This window comes from Podarcis filfolensis, assembly GCF_964270895.1.
Source record: "Podarcis filfolensis genome assembly, chromosome: 1".
Classification (NCBI taxonomy): domain Eukaryota; kingdom Metazoa; phylum Chordata; class Lepidosauria; order Squamata; family Lacertidae; genus Podarcis; species Podarcis filfolensis.
In genome coordinates this window covers 26,007,991-26,019,243 of record NC_139604.1, presented here as the reverse complement: position 1 = coordinate 26,019,243, position 11,253 = coordinate 26,007,991, and the positions used below count along the sequence as shown (strand labels likewise).

Below are 11,253 nucleotides of genomic sequence, written 5' to 3'. Positions count from 1 at the left end.
GAAACCTGTCAATTATCCAATTAAGAAGAAAATAAATTGCACTTGAAAGCAATCAAAGGAGACAGAAAATTTCAGTGAAATCCTCATAGGTGGGTTGCAGGGTGTTTTATGTGCTTACATTTGTGGATGCAAAGAAATATTTGTGAGTGTCCTTCCTTTCATTTTGCAAATCAGCTATCCATTGGTCTGTACTCTGAAGCCTTACTGGGTTGCCTGTACTTCAATCAGTGTCCTGGGGAAACATCATGATGCATCACCTTCTAAGGCGGACTTTTTCGATCAGGGAGTACGGGGTGCTACTGAGAGCTGGAAAGATGTTTAATAGAAAGAAAGAAAACCACACATCACCCCTGGCTACCTTGCAATGATAAGGTGAGGTCAGCACCCATACCCATGTAATAATAATAGTAATAATAGTAATAATAATAATAATAATAATAATAATAATAATAAATTAATAATATGCCCTGGAAAAAAGACAGGAAAATAGAATCCTCTTTGATGGCAGTGGAAAACTCAAGAACTTGTAAAACAGATTTTGTCACAGCTCTGCTGATTGTGACAATGATTTTGCTTAGACCTGACTTCGAAATGTCTGCCTTGTTGATGATTTGCCAAAAGCAATCATGAGAATGACCCTGTCTGAAATTAGAGAGGGTTTGTGGCCGTTTGTTTTCCAGGGTTGGGGTGGTTACATTGTGATAATTCATGGAAAAAAGAAAAATCTGTTTGCCACCAGAGCCTAAAATAAAGAATCTAGACAGATCATGTTGTTGAGTTAATAAAACACGAACTGATTCCATATTTTATTAACTTAACACTATGATCTGCAGCGATCAATTTCTGTAGGAGAAGCTCACTCTTAGGAGACCCCAGCCGACCAGCCTGTGGGACGGATTCAAAAATGTACTTATGTGATTGTTCCATCAGCTTGCTAGAGGGAATGGCCACACCCTTCTCCTCGCCTGCTTGCCTGTTCTGGGGTTCTCCTACCCTCTCCTGAGTGAATTTTGGGGGTGCGGGGGGGATGAGAATTCCCTCCTTGCAAGGGGAAGCCCTTACTCAGGGCCTCAACTGATGGGAATCACTCATTGAATCCCACTCTGTGTTTATTTGGATGAGCCAGCCCCTGGCCATGGAGGGAGGTTCCTTTCCTAAACATCTTCTTTTGAGTCAGCCTTTCTGAGCAGCCCCACTTCTCTGAGTGGATGTCTGAGTCCCAAGGGTGATCCATATCCTGCCCACAGGTTTCACAACAACCCTGTTCACCTTCAGAGGTGCCTAAGGGACCTTCACCTAGCATCACCCTTACCTGACATAAGGTGTGAAGATGCAGACATGGACATATCCAAATGTGTTGTTCTGATTTTTGCCAGAGCTTTCTGGAGGGAAAAATGTCCACAGAGCGGTTCCGTTTTAAAGCACACTTAACATGCAAAACATATAGGAAGGAAAATTGAAATGTCACTTTACTGAGAAAACACTATAAGCAAGGAGGAAACTGGTGCTGACCAGAGATAATGCATAATGTAAAAGGGGAACAAAATGCAGAAACATCAATAAAGGTCATTTGTGGTATGAAGAAAATAACCAAAGATTTCAGCCATGTGAGGTTTATGAATAGGAGCCCTCTTTTAGGCTTAACAGAGAACCACCACAGATTTATTTGGGATAAAAATGGGGTGACACAAACACAGCAAAATGTCAGGCTTAATTTAAAATGAATCAGCATTTCTGAACAGTATGAATTCAAAGAATGATAGAATCAACAATTTGGAAGGGACCATGATGATCAACTAGTCCAACTCACTGCAATGCAAGAATATTTTACGCAACATGGGGCTTGAACCCAAGACCCTGAGATTAAGAGCCTCATGCTCTTCCAACTGAGGTAACCTTCAGGGATGATATTATTTGCTGTTGGGGGGGGGGAGAGATTAAGTAAATGTAATGTATATACAAAAGAAATAAGGGCAAACTTCTCTCAAACAGTCCCATCAGAAATGGAAAATACTGGGTGGCATAGATAATTCCAGTTTAGTTTTAGAGCTTTGTTAACTTTGTGGCTCCCTTGAGTGAAAACCATTATATTGGTGGCTCCTTTTTCTCCCAGGGTTTAGCTATAGAATATTTCTTTACAGCTATTATTTCTTGATCTAGGGTACTTCTGGATCCACTACTGTTGCTTGAGGCCCAGGTGGCCTTGGTGGCATGAAGTGCCTTCCATCACCTTCAACAGGTAGCCCAGCTGCACCCCTACCTGGACAGGGGTACCCCCACTTCTGCTCTGGTAACCATAAATCATCTGGATCACCAATAGGAAGCTGACGCTGAATGACTTAAGATCAAGGGTGTTAAATAACTGATTTTGGTAACTATGTGTCAATCAAAGATTAACAATTAAAAGAATTAACAAAAAATAATGAGAGAAGGAGAAAAACAGAAACTTACGTTCAAATGCAAAATCAGAGGACATACCAATTTTCTGCTTGCAAAGCAACAAACCATCTCCAATACTGTGAATGGAGAAAGAATTCATCTTAGGCTGCAGACTTCAGAATATCTATCAGGAAGTAAATCCTACTGAATTAAGTTGAACATACTTCTGAGCACAGTTATTTTGGATCAGCTGGAAGAACTTGAGAGCTTGCTGAAATAGAGATAAAGGATTGATCCTATGACTTGAAGATGCTGGTGCCTTTAATGGAAAGAAGGGAGATGGACAGATAAAATTGGAACAAAACCTAGTGTATCTTAATCCCCAGGAAGCATCTGTAGCCACAAGTCATTTCCAGTGATCATTTCATCATTTCAGGTGTATAGTGTGGCCCTCCACATTCAGGTTTAAGGTGCAGAAATCACAGGCCCAACATCTTCACCCACCATGGTGGGGCAAATGTCAGGGTTACATCAGGACCTGGTGCATTGTGGGGGAACGAAGAGGGTGACACTGTTGCTGGAGAATAAGGTTACCAATACTTACTCGTTTTGATGGGTGTATGCTAATTCCAAGGTCAGAGGCATAATACATCTGAATACCACTTGCTTCCAGGGAACAGCAGCGCATGGGGGCTACTGCCCTTACATCCAGCTTGTGGGCTTCCCACAAGCATATGGTTGTCGGCTGTGGAAAACAAGATGCTAGACTAGGCAGCCCTTTGACTTAATTCAGCACAACAACTCTGTTCTCTTCATAAAGGGACCCTTGACCATTAGGTCCAGTCACGGACAACTCTGGGGTTGCAGCATTCACTTTATTGGCCGAGGGAGCCGGCATACAGCTTCCAGGTCATGTGGCCAGCATGACTAAGCCACTTCTGGCAAACCAGAGCAGCGCTGGAGCGGTACCTATTTATCTACTTGCACTTTGTGCTTTCGGACTGCTAGGTTGGCAGGAGCTGGGACAGAGCAATGGGAGCTCACCCCATTGCAGGAATTCGAACCGCTGAACTTCTGGTTGGCAAGCCCTAGACTCTGTGGTTTAACCCACAGCACCATCCACGTCCCTTTTTCTCTTCATAGTCATCTCCATTACTCTGTCCCCTGGGACCATACCAAACCAAAAGAGATTCAAATTCACATTTTACATTGTTTTGTACATAGTGAGAAAGCAAGTGGATGAGCCTGCCCTAAAACACTCATTAACTGATAGTATAATTTTGGCTGATGGTCAAAGTAGACCTGTCACCAATTTTCACCAACTTTTCAGCAACATCAGAGGAGCAAGATAAGGTTTTCACCCAGTAAAAGAACCTGAAGACTCTCAAAAGGAAAGAGCTTTCACAAGACTAAGAAAATTGCTTAGGTAAAGTGAAATAATTCTGATAAGATTAGTATAATCTCCTACACAAACTTTAGATAAGTCTCAGTGAAATTGTGGGGGATTCCCCACTCCCATGTCCATAGGGTGTGCAATATTCATTGCTGAAAATGTGTTGGATAACACAGGAACACTTTAAAAATCAAGATATCAATTTCACTTCCTGTTTCTGACTGTTGAATCTTCTTTTGATTTCCATTCCAGCCAATATGGACACCTAAACTGTCACCAGTGGTTTCCCTGGCCTCTTTAAAGATGATCTCATTAGGAAAATGAAATTGGCCTTAATTATAATAATGATAATAGCTGTGAACTGTGCACAATTAATTCTGTCACTGTACATATCTGTAATATTAACTGATCACTCCTCTGCTGGGTAAGTGGGTATTAATTAGGGGGAAAGAAACAACTCAGTCTGAAACCATCTATGACAAATTCCATGCAACAATGCTACTTCAGTGGGTTTGTTTTTATGTAGTAAAATATTTACTGGTCAATGCAAATTGTAGGAAAAATATATTTGGTGGTGGCTAGATTAGTACTAAAAGGACTTTCGTTTATTCCCTCTGCATGACTTTAAATGTAAGCTAGGCTGCAGTCATATAAACAGTTACCTGGAATTGTAGTGCAATCCTGACCATATCTCCACAGAAAGAAGTCCTATTGGATTCAATAGAGCTTACTCCAAGGTAAGAGGGTTTAGAATACCATAGTATGCAATTACAGTACCTATATTGTATCTAATTTCTATCCTACCCTTTTGCCAAGGGTCTCTGAACACCATAGTTTAGATTATCTCATTTTAATCTCACAAGTGCCCTATGTGAGGTTGATTAGCCCAAAATATGCCTGTCCCAAGATCATTTGGGGGAGCATCATGGCTGAGTGTGAGTTTAAACCCAGATCTCTCCAAGTTAAATTCAAACCTTCTGCTACATCACAATGGCTCCATTATTATCTGTTTTATTTTGTTTGGTCTATTTATAATTGCAAAGAACAATTATCTTTCAATTTGAGAAAATCTGGCATTGGGCCCTTAAAAATTCTTTTATGTAGCTTTTTAAAGAAATGTGAGTGCACATCAAGGAAAATTCAATGGGCTGGTTACGAATGCTCTAATAGTTTACATTGCCTTCTCTGTCAGAACCTGAGGGGAAGTGTATCAATTTGTGAATGACGAATGTCAGTCTTCCGCATAGACCCTCTCTTGTCAGAGTTCATTTATGTCGAAAGGGAGGAAAACACTAACAAAGTTTCACAATGCATAATTTTTCTGCCTGAAAAAGGAGAGAAGTTTCACACAAGGAGTGACATGCTTTATTGAGGTATTAATATTGAAACACACAGACCGCATGATATATGTATATATTGCTTGGATAAATCACCCAAACAATCTGCATTCCATGAGACACTTTTATTGGGTCTTTTGGAAGGTGTCAGCATAAACATTCTGGATCAAATGATAATGTCACTGTGCTCCTTGTGTGCGGCGGTTTCTAAAACTGGTTTGGCACCCTGTACCCGCCCTGAAGCAATCTGAGTCTTAAGGCAACCAGCATTTATAACTTTTCAATGAAGGAATATGCTGCTAAAGTACTGAAATCTTTGGGATGTGGCCAGGATAAACACACCCCTTGGAATGGGATGGGAGCCAGTGTGGTGTAGTGGTTAAGAGCAGTAGACTCGTAATCTGGTGAACCGGGTTTGCTTCCCCGCTCCTCCACATGCAGCTGTTGGGTGACCTTGGGCTAGTCACACTTCTCTGAAGTCTCTCAGCCTCACTCACCTCACAGAGTGTTTGTTGTGGGGGAGGAAGGGAAAGGAGAATGTTAGCCGCTTTGAGACTCCTTTGGGTAGTGATAAAGCGGGATATCAAATCCAAACTCTTCTCTCTTCTTCTTCTTGCCTATCTATAAACCACTGTGTATGTAAATATGTTGCTGCTAGTCAAAAGGGAGGGAGGGAGGTAAATAAATAAAAAGAGAGAGAGAGAGAGAGAGAGAGAGAGAGAGAGAGAGAGAGAGAGAGATTGTACTAATCAGGGGTCAGCAACCTTTTTCAGTTGTGGGCCCTCAGACCATGTGGTGGGCCGGACTATATTTTGAAAAAAAAATAAATGAACAAATTTCTATGCCCCACAAATAACCTCGAGATGCATTTTAAATAAAAGGACACATTCTACTTATGTAAAAACACGCTGATTCCTGGACTGTCCGCGGGCCAGATTGAGAAGGCGATTGGGCCAGATCCGGCCCCCGGCCTTAGGTTGCCTACTGCTGGTACTAATCGTATTTTAAAAGTCAGACCAACTAAGGGGAGGATGCGCGCGGGGGTGTGTGTGTGTCCTGCATACTGGGGATGGTTGTGATGTTTGCAGGAGAACTGTGGTGTATGTATTTAAACCTCCCCTACCAAAGGCTGCAGAGGTTTGCCTTGACACATTAATGCTGCCCTTGTGTGCTCATTGAAACCTACCAGCATGCAGGGGCCCTAGGTCACTGCGTGGCCATTGGGCTGAAGGGAAACAGGGAGCTTGCCACTTTCTTCTCTTTGGAGCCCAAATAAGGAGGTGGGGTGACGTTTCGGCACCCCATGAATCCCCTGATTGCATAATTTAAACTGTAACAGGGGCACATTTCCTTGAAACTTAAGGAATCACAGAGAAGGGTGAAATGGAAATTGTGTTACTAAGACATTTCCCTTTGATTCATTAGAATTACAATACTCAAAAAACCCCATGATAGATATAACACACCTTCCCCATATTTACTCCTGTTTAATGCAGTTGCCTGATTTTCTGCTCCCTCCCATTTTGCAGATTTTCATGATGAAATACGGGATCTATTTTGAAAAGTTTTCAGGTTAATTGCTGCCGTTATAACGTAAAGATATTCCAACTGTATTCTTGAAACCAATTCCCATTGTAAAGAGTAAAAAACTCTTAAGTTATCCAGAACTTTTAAGAATTATTTATCACCCAGCATAACACAGTAGGTGTTTTAGAACTGTTGTTTATGCATTGATGTTTGAAATATGATCATAGCCTGTCTGAAAGCACTTCCAGAAAATTGTACAAGCACTGAGCAGAAAGCTGAAAATGTCACCAAAGGGGGGGAAAGGGTGGCAATATGATTTCTTTGAAATATAGTTGAGAGTCGAGTAACCTGTGAAAAGTTGGTTTGATGGTCTTGCTGATTTCACAGTTTAATTCAAATGCTTTAAATCCTTTTACAAACAACACTGACTGTGGTGTCCTTTAAGTGTTACAGGAGAGCAAGGGGAGATATTTCTGGGGCTTCATCCCAAAGTGTTAGAATCACTTTTAAAGGCCTGCCAACACATAGGGAGGGCTGATTCCAAGAAACTTTTCAATGGGATCAGTTTCTTTCTCTATATAGAGCACAGCTTTCCAAACTGTATATCATGGCATGTTTGTGGGTCTGCTGCAGTGTCTAGGTGCAAACGCTCCCAGCACTCTTCCAAGGGCTGGGAATGGGTTCGGTTAACCTCAGGTTTGCTAGTAAAACTGAATTACTTTGTCATGAAATGATGCATGTCTAAACAGTGTGTCACCGACATGGAAAGTCTGGAAGGCTCTGCTGTAGAGCACCCATTTGATGGAAAAGACCCACCCATTTACTCTGCCTACAACTGTACTTCTCTAAAGATATAGAAATATAAATATAAGTCTGCAATCTTTAATTCACTAATAGGGACACAGCTGGGCTTACTCCTGAGCAGAGTTTCCTAGGACTGTGCTGCATAAATTACATTAGCACAAACTGATGAACCCACAGAAAACAGTTCCCATTGATAATGGTATCAACATTTAAGGAGCACCTACAATCTATTTGAATGCAGTCCAGAATAAAGAGACAGGACACACAATGGAAGAAAGGCAGAATGTAAATATAAGAAAATAAATAAAAATGTAAAAACTGTCTAACGTGGAGCACAGGGCATTATCAACATCTGCAAAGGCTCTTTGAAGCATTGTCTTGCATTGCTTAGCAAATGGATGTATTCAGAGAATGTTCTGTGGGGCAATGAAAACTGCAATCTGAAGCATTAAGCAAAGGGGAAGTTTTAAAGGACCTCGCCCCCCTTTTTCATTGTTCATTTTGTCTTTTCATTGGACACTGTCTTCAGTCTGTAAATTAGGGGCACATTCTCCAATCTGTCTAAAATATGTCTGATGCTTTCAGGAAGTGGTAGAAAACCTGGGGAATTCATGCAATCTTAGACGGAAAACAACAAAGTTCTAGGCATCAGAAGACATGCTGGGGCTCTGCTGCAATCTACGTAAAAATGAAAACCAAATGAAAATTGAATGAAACAGAAGCAAAAGAGAAAGAGAGAGAGAACAATTGAAGGTAAAATTAAATGACTGGAGCTATATGCCAGAAATAAAAACAAATGAAATGAAATGAAGCTTTTTTCAGAACACATCACATTGTGAGTTTGTGTTACATAAGTGAGCATACGTAGTACTGAGCCTGGGCTTACACTGTGCAGTTATTCTAATAATTTGAATTTAGAAACATTTCTTTCCAAAGAATGTGATCAGGAAGAATATAAACTTGATTTCTTCAGTTTTTTGAATAGATAATATACTGCTCTCTGAATATCACACGTTGTTTTCCCATCACATACTCATATTTCATTCATTGTGTAGCAAAGAAAATGTAGAGTGTATAAAATGTATAACTCCCTCCCCTTTGAACCAGGCATGCTGGTGCAAACTCATTTTTTTCCTCTAGCTGTAAGAAACCAATAATAATGGTTCACATGATCAGTAGTCCTGGAAAACAATCTCTGAACTCATTTTAGGCTCTGGTTTATGTGCACATTCAGGAAGCAAATCAGAGAATAAATTGAGTTGAAAGTCAACCAATCACCCTCTGGGAAAACCAGAGGTTCCTTCTTTCTAGAAGAAATGACCGTGTAAACCATCAAAGTCTTCATAATCTTGGTGGGCATTCACAGGTTTAAAGCAGGGGGTGGAATCCTGGCAAATGATCCAAAATATCTGGCAAGGGGATAGAAAAGGTGGCTAACCTGTGGCCCTCTAGATGTTGCTGGACTCCCATCAGCTTCAGGCAGCATGGTCATGAGGGGAATTGTTCTGCTTCTGGAAAACCACAAGTTAGCCACCCATGGCTTAAAGATTACCGTTTATTATGGCATAAGCTTTCATGGACAAGAGGCCACCTTATCTTATACATAATGTGCAGGCATCTCTGCACAAGATGCTGGGGTGTGTGGTGGGAATGCAAATGAATGAGGTCAGAGGGAAATGATATGCAAAAAGAGCAGTGATAATTATGTGAAAGCAAAATAGTTACAGTGACAATTGATAAGGCAGGGCTGGTGATAGGAGAAGCATACAACACTGTTAGATTAACATATGCAGCGTGATAAAATTCTCAATTCAGCTGCGGGTGATTGAATATCCTGATGAATTATAATGCACCAAGTTTCACGCTGGAATTTCCCTTTGAAGTGCCTTTGTTAACAAATGGTCACTTGCAGCGTGTCCTGATGCACTGAAACGTTCTCCTGCTGGCTTCTGGATAGTGCCATTTCTGATGTGAGATTTGTGCTCATTTTATTCTTTTGTGTAGAGACTGGTCTATTTGTCCAGCTTCCATGCAGAACACACCACAAGTCCCATCTGCTACAGCCAAATACCTATGATATAGCCGCTCAATGATGTGAAAAATCAGGTAAAAAGGAGGCCAGACAATTATCAAGGAATACTCTATTAAAGGGAAGATCTAGAGGAGAAAATGGCAGCACACTAGTCATCTATAGCTCCTACTCAGCTTAGAATTGTGCTTCACACATCTAGTCCTTGAATGTTTATTCCAAGGCTGGAAAACCTGTGATCTTCCAGAGGTCCTTCAAAAGTGGCTGGACTATAGCTCCCACCATCCCTGACCATTGGCCATGCTGGCTTAGTCTGATGATAGTTGGAAGACAACAGGCTCCCTATCCCTGGCTTCTGCTGTAATGAATTTGTTAGTTTTACAAGACTGCCTTGATTTTGCTGTAAGGGACTAGCAAAGATATCCTTCCAGGATACAACAGAGAGCTGCACAATACTTTCCCTTTTTATGCATTATTATTATGAGTAAGAAAATGCACATTCCCACATTGTACAGAAGATACATGTATTGGCTCTGCCCCATGACACCCTATAAAATTGGGGTTAGCCCTATGGACATATTAGGGGAACATGTGTGGACAGGGAGCTGACACAACTTTATGGTGTGAGCATGAGTGTTTTCCTGCTTGCATTTATGGAGAAGGGTGACTTAAGGAAAGGGTGGCCTGCAGAAGCATAAAACATATTGAAACTCCTTGTTCAGGTGGACTGAAGTTGCTTTCTTATAATAATATTTATGACATAATAACCTCTGAATGTTTATTGTCTTGTGAACCTTGGGGAACTCTTAGCAGTATAGTATTCTTCACTGCTGGAAGAGTCTGGATATCAGCACCAAGGAGAGCACCACAGAGGTGATCAGTTGCAGCGATGGGGTGAAATCTCCCCCATGGCAATGCTATTCTTTGCTCAAACTGTTTCTACAGAAGTATGTGAAATTCATAGTATCACTGTACCACAAGCAGTTTTAATTAAGTCAGGCAACAGTTTCAAGAATTAAAGTGAAAGTCAGCATGAACAAATAAAGTCAAACTCTGATTCACAGCCTTTACAGTGATATCTGTTTAGGGAGAAAAATCGCTATGATAAAAATGGAAGAATTTATTTATTGTTTATTGGGTGACCACTTCATATATCTTTGAGTAACATGGAGGATTTCCCCTGGAATTCTTCTCTGTCCGTATCTATGGTGGAAGTGCCATTTAATGTGCTCCCCCTTCCTCTGTCTGGATGTCTATGAAAATTGCTAAGACAGCTTGTCAGCGTGCATTTTGAGTTGTGAGCTGAGCTAGCTGGGATTAATGGTCGAAGTCATTTGGAGTTTGTGTTTTACTCTCCTCTCTGGCAATAGGCCACCTTGACATTTTTGGTCCCCCAGTTAGAGATTGTTCTAACAGAACACAGATCTCCCTATGAAGCCAAGAACCTTAGGAATGTGTGTAGAAAAAACTGATCCTGGTGGGTGAGGGGACAACGTGTCTCCACTTGTGGAGACCAGCCACTGTTTCTTCACTGATTATTATATAACTTTAACACTTTGATTAAATTGCATGAATACAAAACAGTGTCTGGTTGGCAGACACATAAAGGCTGAGTGTAGCACTTGAGTTTCAGCTGAACAGCAGCTGTTTAAGTTATATAGGAAAATGGCAAATGGACCACTTGGAGATACCACTAGAAGTAAGGTAAACCTGCTCCTTTCTCAGAAGGTAAGGGCCCAACCCACCCCTGTTTTCCTTGTTCTGCCCCTTCTTTCCCACTGAAG

At 41.1% G+C, this 11,253-nt stretch overlaps 1 long non-coding RNA gene across 1 annotated transcript; it reads left to right on the top strand.

Moving 5' to 3' along the window:
* The first annotated feature begins 283 nt into the window (after nt 1–283).
* On the top strand, nt 284–9,600 carry LOC310743721. The gene is made up of 3 exons (XR_014539186.1): nt 284–372; nt 8,026–8,193; nt 9,445–9,600. It is a non-coding gene; the product is annotated as an uncharacterized lncRNA (long non-coding RNA).
* The last annotated feature ends 1,653 nt before the right edge of the window (nt 9,601–11,253 follow it).